General features: G+C 42.2%; 1 long non-coding RNA gene across 6 annotated transcripts in view; it reads left to right on the plus strand.

Moving 5' to 3' along the window:
* LOC142013143 (uncharacterized) overlaps positions 1–14,450 on the plus strand; it is a 55,448-nt gene that overhangs the window by 12,285 nt on the left and 28,713 nt on the right. For all 6 annotated transcript variants that reach the window (XR_012645567.1, XR_012645562.1, XR_012645565.1 and 3 more), the window contains exon 2: positions 9,421–9,496. This is a non-coding gene — a long non-coding RNA (uncharacterized LOC142013143). The remainder of the gene's footprint in view (positions 1–9,420; positions 9,497–14,450) is intronic.

A 14,450-nucleotide genomic window follows, 5' to 3' on the forward strand; every position in this document is an offset into this window, starting at 1 on the left:
GGTATTGCGTCTGGGGCTGTGGGTGAGGAGGGCAAGCTGGGCCGGTGGGGGCGTCAGGGGGAGTGCCTGTCAGGAAGGGTTGGGTGTCAGGAAGGGAGTGGGGTGAGGTATGGTAGAGAGTGGTTTGGAAAGAGCGGTGTGTGTCTCAAACAGCCAGGAGCCCTGCAACAGCTTTGCTTCCCCCCCAGGAGTAGGCCAGCCTCGGCATGGGCAGTGGGCATGGGCCGGGGGAGTCCTTTAAGGGTGCGCAGGGCCGGTCTTCCAGTAAGGGCTTTCCCTCTATGCCTGCCAGCCTGCCGGGTCTCAGGGCCGTCTCTGTTGACAAAGAGGGTCCATTCTGTCGACAGAGCAGCTGGCGTGTGTGGACGCTCCCTGCCGAGTGAGAGGCTCGCTGTGTCTAGGTGCATTCAAGTACAGACGCAATCTGTCACCAGAGGTGCTGTCGAGATTTCTCTGTCCACAGTGACTTCTGTCCACAGAAGCTGCCTGTGGAGACGTGGCCTTTGAGCTAGCACGCTAAGAATAGCAGCTGAGCTCCAGTGGCACAGGCTAACCGTGCTGAATATGTTACCCAGGCAGTCTGGAAAGGTTTGTACTTGGGGTGGCTGGCTGTCACAGCCTCTTCATGTCAGCCATGCTATGGTGGCCTCACTACTATTTTTAACATGAGGGCTCAAACAGAGCCCTGGTGAGTCTGTTTATGCAAGCTGGGAATCACGCCCCTAGTTCCAAGTGTGGTTGTAGCCAGAAAGATATAACATGTCCGTCGTGCAGTAACATGTATTGGTTTAGTTTACATATATTAATAGTTGGCTAATTGGTTGCTCCAAATGAAGCACCAGGAATCTGTTCTTCTTTTGAAACTAGAGATATTGTGTATTCTCTGCTAAGCTTCACCTCTCTGATTTTTCCCCTCACCTCCTGAATCCTAAAAGTAGCCAGCATGTGAGATGCTAAATGAAACTCTATTATTGCAGCAACATTTTACTTTAACACACAATTTCCACTAGGTAGTGTCCAAAAAGTAAAGGCTCCAAATTCATTTCAACTCTGCAATGAGTCAGCTGAGAGACAATCCAGAGATGCTTCCATTGTATCTGGAATAAATTTTTGCTGAGTTCCTCATCTAATTAGACAAACTGTATTACAAATAAATTGCGTTAACTGCATAAGGTGGAGGAGGAAGGCTCTCACCAGTTCCCTCTAATTTTTTCCATCCGTGTGCAGAATTAATTTTGTTATGTGCACCAAGGCTTGTGCAGATGTACACCACCAGTAGAAATACGCTGCTGGCTGTGGGTGCTGTGGACACTCTGCTATTGAGCTGGGCGGCGCTTGAATGTCTCCAGAGTGGCCACGCAAGTGCTCAGCTTACAGGGAACACTGATTCTGACTCATTGCAACCACATAGGCTATAGTGACTCTATAGTCCCCCTTTAGAAACCCAGTATTATCCCATGATAGAGTCACTGGCTGAGCATACCATGAGGACTATTATTTAATGATCACTGAGAGCTACAGGCTTATTTTATTTTATTCTATTACATACTCTTGTCATGTACAACAAAGACAATATCCACTTTTCTCTTATTTGTTAATTTTTCCATTTACTCACAGGAAAATTAATTTGAAACCAAGGCCATGCAAACCCAAGTACTAACACTATTTTAGTTTGTTCACAGCCGGGACCTGAAGTTATATAAATATAGATCTGTTCAACATTGTTAAAAACACTGAAATGATTTTTCAAATCATGCTCTTTTAAAAAATTTGTTCTCTTCAAATTAAATAATACATTTGAATTCCAATATTGCAGCTTACTAACATGCAGCAACACGTTGCCCTATATTTCAAAATACCCCCTCCTGACAAAATCACCGTGGAGGTAGACTACCAAATGCAATTTAATGGCCTATCAATATGAACTATGTTGTTTTTAGCAAGGCAGAATATTTTCACTTACAGCTGTTAGCATTTCATTACTTGATCATAGGACTTGCAGTTGGTCAACATTTGCGTTGGGTAGTTTCAGGCAATGTTCATTGGAACGTTGGAGTAGCCCTGCTCATTTTGTAAATGGTTTTTGACTCCTTCTAAACCCATAGGAAATAGACTACTATCTTGGTTTACTGGTCTTATCTCTAGCCTTTCTTTATTTTTCTCAAAAATCTGTTCAACCTAGTTACCTGACCTACAGCAAAAGAAAATGCTGCAGTTGATGCCTACACATGAAAAGGTGGTATCTTCCCATATAGCATTAGTAAGTTTCACTTACTAATGTAAGAGATCAAGTATCAGAGGGGTAGCCATGTTCGTCTGGATCTGCAAAAGCAATGAGGGGTCCTGTGGCACCTTATAGACTAACAGAAATGTACGAGCATAAGCTTTCGTGAGCATAAACCCACTTTGTCAGATGCAGGTCACCCCATGGAGGCAGCCCCCACTGCTGGTGAGCTCTCCCACAGGATGACCTGCATCTGATGAAGTGGGTCTTTGCCCATGAAAGCTTATGGTCATACATTTCTGTTAGTCTATAAGGTGCCACAGGACCCCTCGTTGCTTATGAAACCCCAATGGGCGCTGAGCCCACAGTTATTGATGATGATGATAATAATGATGATGATGAAGTTTCACTTGTAACTTATCCCCATGTGAATGGCACTAGACAATCATTAGAGCTCGTGGACTGAAATAAGCTTTTTTCCATGTGAATAACTAAAAATGCTTCATTCTTAAAGATAAACCCTATTCTTAGATGAAATGTGCATGCACAAGAAAACAGAGGATTTCCATCAATTTTTTTTTAAGGGAAGAGTACAAAGTCTTCGCAAAAAAGAAATAAAACTTCTTCCCCAAGGCAACTACACAGAGTTTTCCCAACATTTTGTCAAATCTGTATTTCGTCTCACGACACAAAGTTTCCAAACCAGGAGTCGTATTACATCTTCCGAGAAATAATTTACTGCCATCACATCACAGAGAAAAGCTTAAACAAAAAGGGCCAGATTTATCCCTGGTGTAACTTCATTGACTGCAGCCCCTTATAGAACTCCACTGTAGTCAATGGAATTTCATCATGGGCATTCGTTTTAGCGTTACGTCCAGCACAGGCACATGTGTGCGCATAGACTCCACTAGTGTTTCCTATGTTATGGAGGGCAGGATACCAACTGTGAGATTATCACCAGCTGTTCCCTTGTGTTCTCCCCCTCCCCCTGTTATAGCCCCCAGCTGGATACAATCTTAGCCTGTAGGAGCTTTTTGTTATGTGGCTGTACAGAGCCTTGCTGTGAGAGGGTATACCGTGCCCTTTGAGACCTCAGAGCACTAGCACATCCTGCCCCAGAAAAGAAGCAATAAAGGTGGGTTGTCCTGGCCTCCCTAGAAAGATCGCAGGGGAGCAGCTAACCAGAGCACAGCAGGTTCAGTTAAAAGGTGCTGCAGGACAGGGGTTGAACAGAATAAACACTACTGCCCCATAAGGCGTCTCTTCCATGCAGATGACACAGATAGGGCAATCGGGTGACCACATTGCCCTACGGCAAATACAAGATGCTGGCCTCCAGGGATGGGGGACTGCTGTCCTATGTTAGACCTCCTGTGACAGGGGCAGCTGCCCTACAGTGAGACACCAGTGATGGGGGCTTTGCGGCCTCCTGGTGAGGCGGAGTGGAGGATGTAGGCTCCAAAACCTCCCAGCAGGGATGCCAGGGAATGAAGAGGCCGCCCTGTGGCAGAGCTCACCAGCAGTGGGGGCTGCCTCCATGGGGTGCCAGAGTATGGGGCAGCCACCCAGTGGAAGAGCTGTCTGGCAGCAGGGGATGCTGCCTCAAGACACCAGGTGCCAAGGAACGGGAGCCCCAGCAAATATGGAACAATTAGCCCATTTTCTTAAAAAAGTCGGGATGCCTGTGAGACAGCTTAAATAAGGGACTCTCCTGGGAAAAACGGGAGAGATGGGCACCCTGAGCATAACTGCGATGCTAGCAAATCAGCTGGTGTGTATTCATCTTCTTTAAGGCCAAGGATTAGGATTTGTCATATAAAAGAAATGCGCGTTCTCTTCCTTCAACCTTCTCCGATTCTTTGCTGATCATCTGAACAGCTGTCAGAACACATAGGCCCTGGCCACACTTGGCCAAAACTTCAAAATGGTCATGCTAATGGCCAAATCGAAGCATGCGAATGAGCCGCTGAAATGAAGTATCATCTGAGATGAATAAGGGGATTTCAAAATGTGTGGGGGACCTTTCAAAAAGGACCCCCGTGCAGTCAAGCCATGCGTGTTCAAAACTGGCACTTTCGAAGAGCCGCAGCCGGCAGCATGCTAATGAGGTGCTGACTATTCATTTCAGTGCCTCATTAGTATTCTTTGATTTGGCCATTAGCATGGGCATTTTGAAGTTTTGGCCAAGTGTGGCCACAGACATATTGTTATATTGCCCAGGATGAAAAACATCCCCCAGAAAGCATTATGATCCTGGTGTTTTATTAACTGAGTCCTTTGCTGCAGGCATAGCATAATGACTCCTATTAATTTCCTAGGGGGACCCTTCCTCCACCATGTAGCCCTAAGAACTTCTCTGGAAAACACAACCACCTAGTTAGATCAACTGCATCCCCCTTTTTTACCATTAGCAAGAAACCAGAGTGCTCAGTCGCAAGTAAAAGCATCCTCAGGAATACTTCCTCTGGCTTTCATTACTTTAGCTGAATTTTCAAGAAGGGAGAGTCAATATTAGTAAAATCTAACCATAAGGATAGAAAAGCAACAGAACAGGTTTCCAAGGCAGTTCCCCCCCTTTCAGGTGTGGCTTGTCACCATGGAACTCAGGGTTGGAGGGCCTGCAAGGGCCCAGTAGTGGGGCCTGGTCCCTGCCACGCAGGGTCTCAGCATCATCTTAGCAGGAGCCTGTTACACACAACTGCTTTCTCCCTATCTCCCTCACTCTGCTCAGGCTGCTCCATTTCTACCTCCAGAGCATACACAGCAGGGGAGACAGAGCTTTCTGAGCCTGGAACTGCTCTTTAGCTCTTATGTGAAAATCCACCCAAGTGGGATCGGGTGATAGGCCTTTGAATATCACCATGCTCAGGTGCTCAGTAATAACGTCTCACTTTACAGCTGCTAAATCACACACCCCCCCATCCCCGACTGTCCCAGTTGTCCACGCTGATGAGGGCTTTCCAGCAATTGCAACCTTAGGCCACTGTGGGCTCTGTTGAGTGTGGGCCTGGCAACCTGAGAGCAGAGAGACTGTCACTGCTGTGATCTCAGTGGCCCTCGTGCTGGGTTCTGGCAGTGTGGAGAAGGAAGCTGCCAGGCTCACACGCAGAAGTGCTAAAAGCCAGGTTTGTGCACTGGTAGTTTGGGACAAGGCTCCCAAGGATGAGACTGGGACTGGAGGCAGCAGAGGGAGAATGGCACTGGGAAAGGCAGCCTGAGAGCAAGGAGGAGACTAGTACTGGGAAGCAGGGCAGCAGTAGTAAGTGAAGATTGCAAGCCAGTAGCGGTGGGTGAGGCTGAGAGGAGCCAGGTGAGAACCTGGGACTAGCTAGACAAGGAGACCGGGACTGGAAGCCAAAGGGGATGGTAAGAAGGGGAGTACTGAATGAGGCAGTGCCCAAGATGGCCCTGCTCTGGGGATGAAACAGAGCTGTGCAGCAAAAGAGGCTGTTTGCTTCATTTGTTGCAAAAGCTGGAAGGTGTGCAGCGACTGAGGCAGAGAACTGCAGGATGAAAAAGAATGGGCTCATGATTAGAGAAGTTGAATGGTGCTCTGGAGACCTGGATTCCATCCCTGTCTCTACCCCAGAGTTCTGATGTGACACTTGCTATCTGGATGTTTGGCTTGAGACGCTGAGTCTAACAGTGCTCTCCCAGCTGCACCTGTAGCTGTGGTTTGAACATGTGAGGTGATATGTAATTTTAAGTAACAAACCAGGTTTTCAGAATCCCCAACTGGGCACCAAAATTTAGAGGACGCTTTTGACTTCAAACTTCTCTGTGCCTCAATTGCTATCTGTTAAATGGGGCCAATAGCCTCTTACCTCACCTAGGTGTTGTGAAATAGTGACAGAGAGAGAACCACATTAGTCTGTGTTCTATCAAAACAAAAAAGCCGTCATGTAGCAATTTAAAGACTAACAAAATAATTTATTATGTGATGAGCTCTCACGGAACAGGTCCACTGAAGAAGTGGGTCTGTCCCACAAAAGCTTATCACCTAATAAATTATTTTGTTAGTCTTTAAAGTGCTACAAGACTGTTTTTTTGTTTTGATAGGTGTTGTGAAAGTACATTTATTTTTGCTGAGGAGCTCCACAGAAATGTCCACAAGGAAATTATAGTTCTGTCTTCAGTTTAACAAGCAGAAAAGAAAATATTTACTTTTTCAGTGCACAGGATGCATATTGGTCACTCAACCGAAGCAGAAATCTTCAGGAAAAATAGCATGTGACTGGGTAATTAAAGACCACCATAATGCATGTATGCAAGCAGATTGAATTAAGATTGCACAGCAACCTCTATTCTGCTGTGACTTCAATTTGCTGTGCGTATAAAAATTTTCACACACATAATTCTTACCTGATCCAGTAAAAGACTGCATAGCCTACAGTAATGATAGAAAATTGTGTAGCTCAGAATAGAAGGATATGTGCATTCTCTCCAACTCCTTTTAGTCCACTCTTCCTTTCTTTCAAAGCTCATTTCCATCTACTTGTAGATTCTTCTTTCTGGAAGTTACAAGGCAGTAACAGAGTAGTAGCATGGGTGAATAATCTGGGATTTTATCAAAGTATGTTTAATTAACTGAATATAGTATTTAATTATAGAGAAAAAAAGTTCACTAAATTTTGGAAATGCTGCATATCTTCTTCACCTATGAATTACTGTTGTCTGTTTAAAATTCAGTGCCTTGAGATTCCTGGGAAATAGAACAAAGTCAACACACCCACTTGTGAATTTTGTGAGCAGTTGGAGACTGTGTAAAAATCCAAAGGATGACACTTTTCCAGCAGATGTTTTGCATTACCATCTGTGATAATGCAGCATGTGGGAAATTGTCCTTTCTTGATCAAACAGTCACGCTAATCTTCTCAGTGTGAAAATGGAAGATGCAACTGGTGCATTCTGGATCTTGACACTTCCTCTAGTCCCACCTCAGTCACACTTGCTGCAGAGTATATATAGGGGGAGATAGATACACATATACAGGATAAAGGAACACAGTAAACTACACTGATATCAAATATTTAAAGCAAAAATACAAGAATGTGCTTTTTTCCAGAGCCGAGGTTGACTGAGAATCCTGTATAGTTTTCTGTGGAAAGTCATTCAAATATTATTTGTAACAACCTAAAATATAATGCTCTGAGTTGCTGACTTTATATCCTGTCCTGCAACAACTGGGAAAGAGCCACCTGCATTAAACATGTGTCACTGGTGGTAAAATCTCCCTGGACACTCAGTGGCAGATTTAAGGGTGACAGTTCTGAAACAAAAAAATTTCAAAAATCAAATGGAGAGAGAAATCGCTGAGCTGCAGTTTATTTGCAAATTTGACTCCATTAACCATGAATTAAACAGAGACTAGGAGTGGCTTTCAGTTTACAAAGGCAGTTTCTCTGCTCTGGGTGCTAATATCTCCCCATTAGACTCTGACAAAGGCTCATATCCCCCTGTCTGATCTGACTTGTTTTTAATCTCTTTTGATAAGTGCTGTTGATACTGGGCCATTTCCACCTTGCTGAATAGATCTTGTCAGCTCTGGCCCTCCCTCTTACTGGGACCCCACTCTTTAAATACCTCTCTGACCCCCCCTCCCCACACACACACACATGCATCTGATGAAGCGGGTCTTGGCCCATGAAAGCTTATGCTCCAAAAATCTGTTAGTCTATAAGGTGCCACACGACTTCTGGTGGTAAAATACTGTTGGAAACATGTTTCCTAACCAGAATAACTACCCTTATTTGAACTGAATAAATTACAAGCAGGCCAGGCAAATTTCATTGCATGTAGAACAGGTACAGTGATTTGTAGAATGTTCATGAATACCATTACCAGAAGAGTTCCACTATGCCTTCACAGCGACTAAATGACATAAGTGAGGCAAAGGAAATACAGTGTATTGAACGTCTCCAACAATAACATTTCATTTTCAATAACAGAAGGTGCCTCAAGCACTCTTCATGAGGTACATTCTATATAAAATACACATGTAGTTTTTTACATTTAATCATAATATTTAAAGATCTGTTTGAACATATTCAATTTCACTGCACTAGTAACACAGTGGAAATGTATACTGGAGACAGTATTTTATATTATCTTCTAAGGATCTGATTCTTTGTCCCTTATTCAAATGAGCAGCCCCCTCAAAGTTACTGGGACTATTTTCTTCAGTAATGGTTTCAGGATTGGGTCTTAAGACCCATTATTGTACAAAAACACTTAGCTGTGTGCTTAATTTTAAGCATATTCTTAAGGCTTTCCTGGACATAGATGTTTTCCTGAACCAGGGTCTAGTTAAGGATCTTTTTAATTCACATTCCTGTCACCAGCCTCTGTGTAATGTAAAGGAATTCAAAAATATCTAAACAACACTTCTTTTTACATGTTTTATATATATGTTTTAGGCAGAACAAAATATTGTGGCTTTACTGTTAAGGGGGAATTTATGCATGCTCTTTGAAGATGACTTCCTCAGATATTTTCACTGTGATTTAACGCTTAATCTTACAAAATTTCAAAACCATTCATTAACCATTGACTAACATGTAAAGCTACAACTTGTAATTCATGAACTTTCACTAAGTCTGCAATCTGCACCTTTTGTTAAAACAGGTGTTCTCAAATGCCATTGCATCATGAACCCCTTCTGACAAAAAAGTTAATACATAAATCTGGGAGCTGGCAGAGACTAATCCTGCTGCCCTGGGCTGGGGTGAAGCTCAGGTTTCAGCTTCAGCCCTGGGTCTCAGCCAGTCAAATGCTGGCCTTGGTGAACCCATTAAAATGGGATCGTGACCAACTTTGGGGTCCCAACCCACACTTTGAGAACCACTGTGTTAAAATATTTTTATCCAAGAAGCTTATGTCAATATCTATTTTCAACATCAACAGAAAAAAAATCAACTACCTGTGCTGAGAAGATATTCTTCCCTTGAGTTGCATGAGTTTCTGCTCATAAGATCAAACTTATTCCTGAATATGTACGGCTTCACCACTTTTTGCTTTGTACTAAGTTATGTCATCAGTACATAGACAACAAAGACATGGATGTAAATGCACAAAGAGGATATTTCTCATGGAGCATCTTGCATTTAGCAGGTTCATAATCTTCGTACAAATACTGCATATAAAATATTTCAATGTTCTGCACTCATTATATGTAATTCTGTTTCTCTTTTCAGACCTGAAAGATTAGAACAGACAAATGAATCATTTACTATTGTATCTGAGGATATTTTTGGGAAAGCCAAAGTTTATGTAAGTTCTTAATGAAAATATCTTCTTCGCGTCTGTAATTTGCGTTGCATGTTGTGTTGTCATTTATATCTATGCAGAGTGGAATACAAAGTGAATGTACAATACAATCATTTTTATGTGATACCTTCCTCCGCCTGCAGGTCACATCTTTTGAATGAAACCTTGGATGTCCTCATGATTCTTACAATTGTCTTATACTTTAATGAATCAGTCTAAGCTCTTGATCACTACGGTGTCCTATGGCAAGAAGGGCCACAAAATAAATGATAAAATCTGTTTCCTTTCATCACTTGAAAATCTATAGCCTTTCAGTTTCATTGAATGCCCCCTTCTTCTTGAATCATGAGAAAAAGTAAATAGCAGCACCTAATTTCTATACCACTCATTAGTTCTTTTCAACATATTCATAAATGATTTGGGGGAAAAGGTTAAACAGTGAGATCGCAAATTTTGCAGATGATACAAAAGTACTCAAGATAGTTAAGTGCCAGGCAGCCTGAAAGAACTTCAAAGGAATCTCTCAAAACTGGATGAATTGGCAACAAAAAGGCTGATGATATGTAATGTTGATAAATGCAAAGTAAGGCATATAGGAAAGCATGATTCCAACTGTATATATAAAATGATGGTGTCTAAATTATCTGTTACCACTCAAGAAAAAGATCTTGGAGTCCTTGTGGACAGCTCTTTGAAAACATCCATTCAGTGTTCAGTGGCAGTCAAAAAAGTGAACAGAATGTTGGGAATCATTATGAAAGAGATAAATGAGGCAGAAAATTTCTTATAGCCTCTATGTAACTCTAAAGTATGCCCATATCTTGAACATTGTGAGCAAATGTGGTTGCCTCATTTCTAAAAAAGATATATTGGAACAGGAAAAGGTTAAAAAGGGGCAACCAAAATTATAAGGGACATGGAATGGCTTCTACATGAGGAGTGATTAATAAGGCTGAGGGTGTGTCTACATTAGGAACTAACTTTGAAGTTAACTTGGAAGTTAGGCACTACATCGAAGTAGCCAGCAAAGAGTCTACACACGTATTCCCTTACTTTGAAGTTAACTTTGAAGCAGGGAGCCCAAATTCAAAGCCCTTACTCCATTCCTGGGAATGGAGTGGTGCCCTACTTTGACATTTAACTTGGAAGCAGGATGTGTGTAGATGCTCAGCTTTGAAGTTGCTTCCTTCGAAGTTGTACTTCGAAGGAAGCAACTTCTAAGTTATTTTTGTAGTGTAGACAGAGCCTGAGATTTTTCAGCATGTAAATGAGATAACTAAGGAGAGACAGGATTGAGGTCTATAAAAATCATAACTGGTGTAAAGAAAGTAGATAAGGAAGTGCTATTCTTTCCTTCTCCAACAACTGGGGAGGAGTTACCAAATGAAATTATCAGGCAGCAGATGTAGAACAAACAAAAAGATGTATTTCTTCACACAATGCACTGTCAACCTGTGGAACTCTTTGCCAGAGTCTGTTGTTTAGGCCAAGAGTATAACAGGGTTCAAAAAAACTAGATAAATTAATGGAGGATAGATCCATCAAGGGCTATTTGGTAGGATGTACAGAGATGATGTCCTTAGCCTCTGTTTGCCGGGAAACTGGGAATGAGCGACAGGAAATAAGGTCATTTGAAGTTCACCTGTTCTGTTCATTCCTTGTAAGGCACCTGGCAGCACTGGCCACTTCAGAAGACCAGATACTGAACTAGATGGACCTTTGGTCTGACCCAGTAAGGCCGTTCTTATGTTCTTAATGTTGTCTTATCTGTTGCCTCTCCAAATGGTTTCAGAGTATGTTTACACAGCAGCCTTATTCTGAAATGAGCAATTCTGGGATAGCTATTCCAAAATAGTTTATTTTGAAATAATGCTGCTACACACAAAAATGCATTTTGAAATACCACTTAGGTATTTCAAAACACATTGTATACATACAGAGAGTGCCTATTGTGAAATAAAGCCATTAGACGCACTACGGCTTATTTCGAAATAGGCAATATTCCCTGTTTTAACAACTCCTATTTCAAAATAGCTATTGTGAAATAGGCAGTATTCCTCATGATATGAGGTTACCAATCTGGAATAAGCCAACTAAACTATTTTGAATTTATTTTGAACTAGAGGTTTCATTGTGTAGACACTAAGGCTATGTCTACACTACCGAGATCCTTCGAAAAAAGCCCTCCTGGCAGATCTCTTCTGAAAAAAGCAGATAAAAACAGTGATCTGCTCTTTCGAAAGAGAGCATCCACACAGCTCCCACTATTTTGAAAGAACAGGCCAGGGATCAAAAAAAAGAAGCTTTCAAAAGAAGATGTTCTTCCTGAAGTGGGAAAGGAAGAGCGATTTCAAAAAGAGCACCACATTCTTACAATTTGCTTTCAAAAGAACACTTATTGTGCATAGATGCTCCACAGATCTTTCGTAATAATATAAAAACCTTTCGAACTTGCTAGTGTAGATGCAGCCTTAATGTGTAACCCTGCATAAGTTCTAATCTTCTTAACTTTGAAGTTAAGAGAAGTGTTACTATTGATTACAATTATACAGACCAGGTCAATAATGAGGAAATATCAGCTTTAAAAATGCAAGAAATCATGCTTGCTGCTTGCAGAATGTGAAGTGATAAATAATACTTCCTTATTCACCCTCCCCATAACAAATGCAAGAAATCACTCAGTAAAATACTGAGTATTTCCAGGCTGCTGGTATTTGATGTAACCCCTAGCCTGCGCAATAAATCTTTCACTAAAATTCTCAGAAAAATCAAATAATAACAGCACTTAGAAAATATGACCACTATTCGTAGTTCACAATATTTTGTATAAATATTGCTTTTCTTTCTCATCCTAAAATGCGGAGGGCTAAATTGGAACAAAAATGGAAAAGAGACCGGAACTAATTAGATTATAGCAGAGACAAGTAAGGGAGGCTATAGGAGAGCTATACCAGTTAACCTTTCATGACTAATAATTATGGCTTTAAAATATACTTTTCAGAAAAGAAGTCAAATTAATTAAGTAAAGGTGAAAATAAATTAATTGCCCAAAAGAATGAGGTAAGAAATTCTTCTGACTATTTTGAGCACTGATTATCCTTCATTGTAATCAAAGCAGCCTGACCCCATCTCAGCATGGCTTACTAAGTTTATCTGCTGCCTCTCCCAGCCTGAATTTCCTTCAAGCCATCCCACAGACAAATGGCTTTCATTGGGCATCTTTGCAAATTCTGCACTCGCTTTCACCCGTCCTAACCTGGAGGGGCTTCGCTGACGTTGGGGGAATTCCACCAGATTTACACGGGACTGTGACAAGAATTTGGCCTTTCAACTAGCTCCATAGCTCCGGAAAGCCCCTGTTGGTTGGAGAGTGCTGACTGCTCGAATCCCTTGCACCTGGCAGTGGTTGTATTTATAAAACAACAAAAACAGGATCAAAGGTTTAAACGTCTCTTGCTGGATTCCCAGCGTACAAACTCTCCCTCCTTCCCACCTGGGTAAGGCCATTCTGCCCACATACAGTCTCCCTGCAATTTCAGTTCCCTGCGATGTGACTGAAAAGCATCTTCACCTTCAGTCACAGGCGAACAGAAATATTTCTAGTGACATACTGGCACCAATCCCTACCCTCAAGTACGCATGCTGGGTTCTTACAACATCTGTGCAAGCCAGACTGCGTCCACCTCTTAGCAGAATTTGGCCCTTAATTTGTGAACTATTTTGTGATCTTTCCAACTGAAAGATGTCACTGTAGGGTATTGTTTTTCATCTGTTAAAAAATGAGCAGCTTCTTTAACTGGAGTTCCTTTGTTTCATGGGCTCGCGTCAGATTTTTAACATCACTATAGCACAGTGACCATCTTAATCAGTAATATTGTAATTTCCAGTCAGTAATACGGTAATACTCCACTGGCGGTGCACCTACCAAGGTGTCATTCGGATATCAAGTCAAAAGCTGCGTCCACACTGTCAAGTTCTTTCAGAAAATCTGGCCCTTTTTCAAAAGAACACGCAGAGTATCTACATACAAAGGCCGTTTCTACACAGGCCACATCCTTCGGAAGTGGCATGCTAATAAAGGGAGCAAAAGATGCTAATGAGGCATGGATGCAAATCCTCCATGCCTCGTTAGCATAATGTCACGTGATTTGGAGTCTGGAAGGCCATTCTAAGCACGGCCGCTGGGAGGAGTTTCCGGAAGGAAGTCCTCCTTCCGGAGGCCCCTTCTTCCCAAAAATTTTTGGGAAGAAGGGGCCGCGCTTCTACACGGTGTTTTGGAGTCTGGGAGAACGGTCTTCTGGACTCCAAATCATGTGATGTTATGCTCATGAGGTGCAAGAAATTTGCATCTACACCTCATTAGCATCTTTTGCTCCCGCTATTAGCATGCCACTTCCAAAGGAAGTGGCCTGTGTAGAAACAGCCAAAATGTGCTCTTTCAATCTGAAATCTAAAGAAATTGGCTGTTCTTCTGGAAGCCCTCTTCCCTTCCCGGATCAGGAATAGTGCCTCCTTTTGGAAGTTTCTTTCAGAGAAAAAGAGAGTGTGTAGATGCTCCACAGGTCCTTTTTTTGAAAGACCAGTCCTTGTGGTGCCAGACTTTTCACTCCCTGGCTGATTCTTTAGAAGGAGCAGTGGCTGTGTGGACACTCTCTATCGAAAGAGCGGATCGATATTTTGATCCACTTTTTTTTGCATGGATGCACTCTTTCAAAAGTTTTTTTTGGAAGAGATCTTCCAGAAGAACTTCTTTTGAAAGATCTCTGTAGTTTAGATGTAGCCAGAAAGCTCCACCCATCTTCCATCTCCCTATTCTAATCTTCCCTTGACTCCCCCTTATACCAGTTTGAGCCTCACTTATTTCTTCATTTCTGCTTTATTATATAAGAATGGCCATACTGGATCAGGAAATTGGTCCATCTTGCCCTGTTTTCTGACAATGGCAAGTGCCAGATGT

Source organism: Carettochelys insculpta, chromosome 1 (assembly GCF_033958435.1).
Source record: "Carettochelys insculpta isolate YL-2023 chromosome 1, ASM3395843v1, whole genome shotgun sequence".
Classification (NCBI taxonomy): Eukaryota; Metazoa; Chordata; order Testudines; family Carettochelyidae; genus Carettochelys; species Carettochelys insculpta.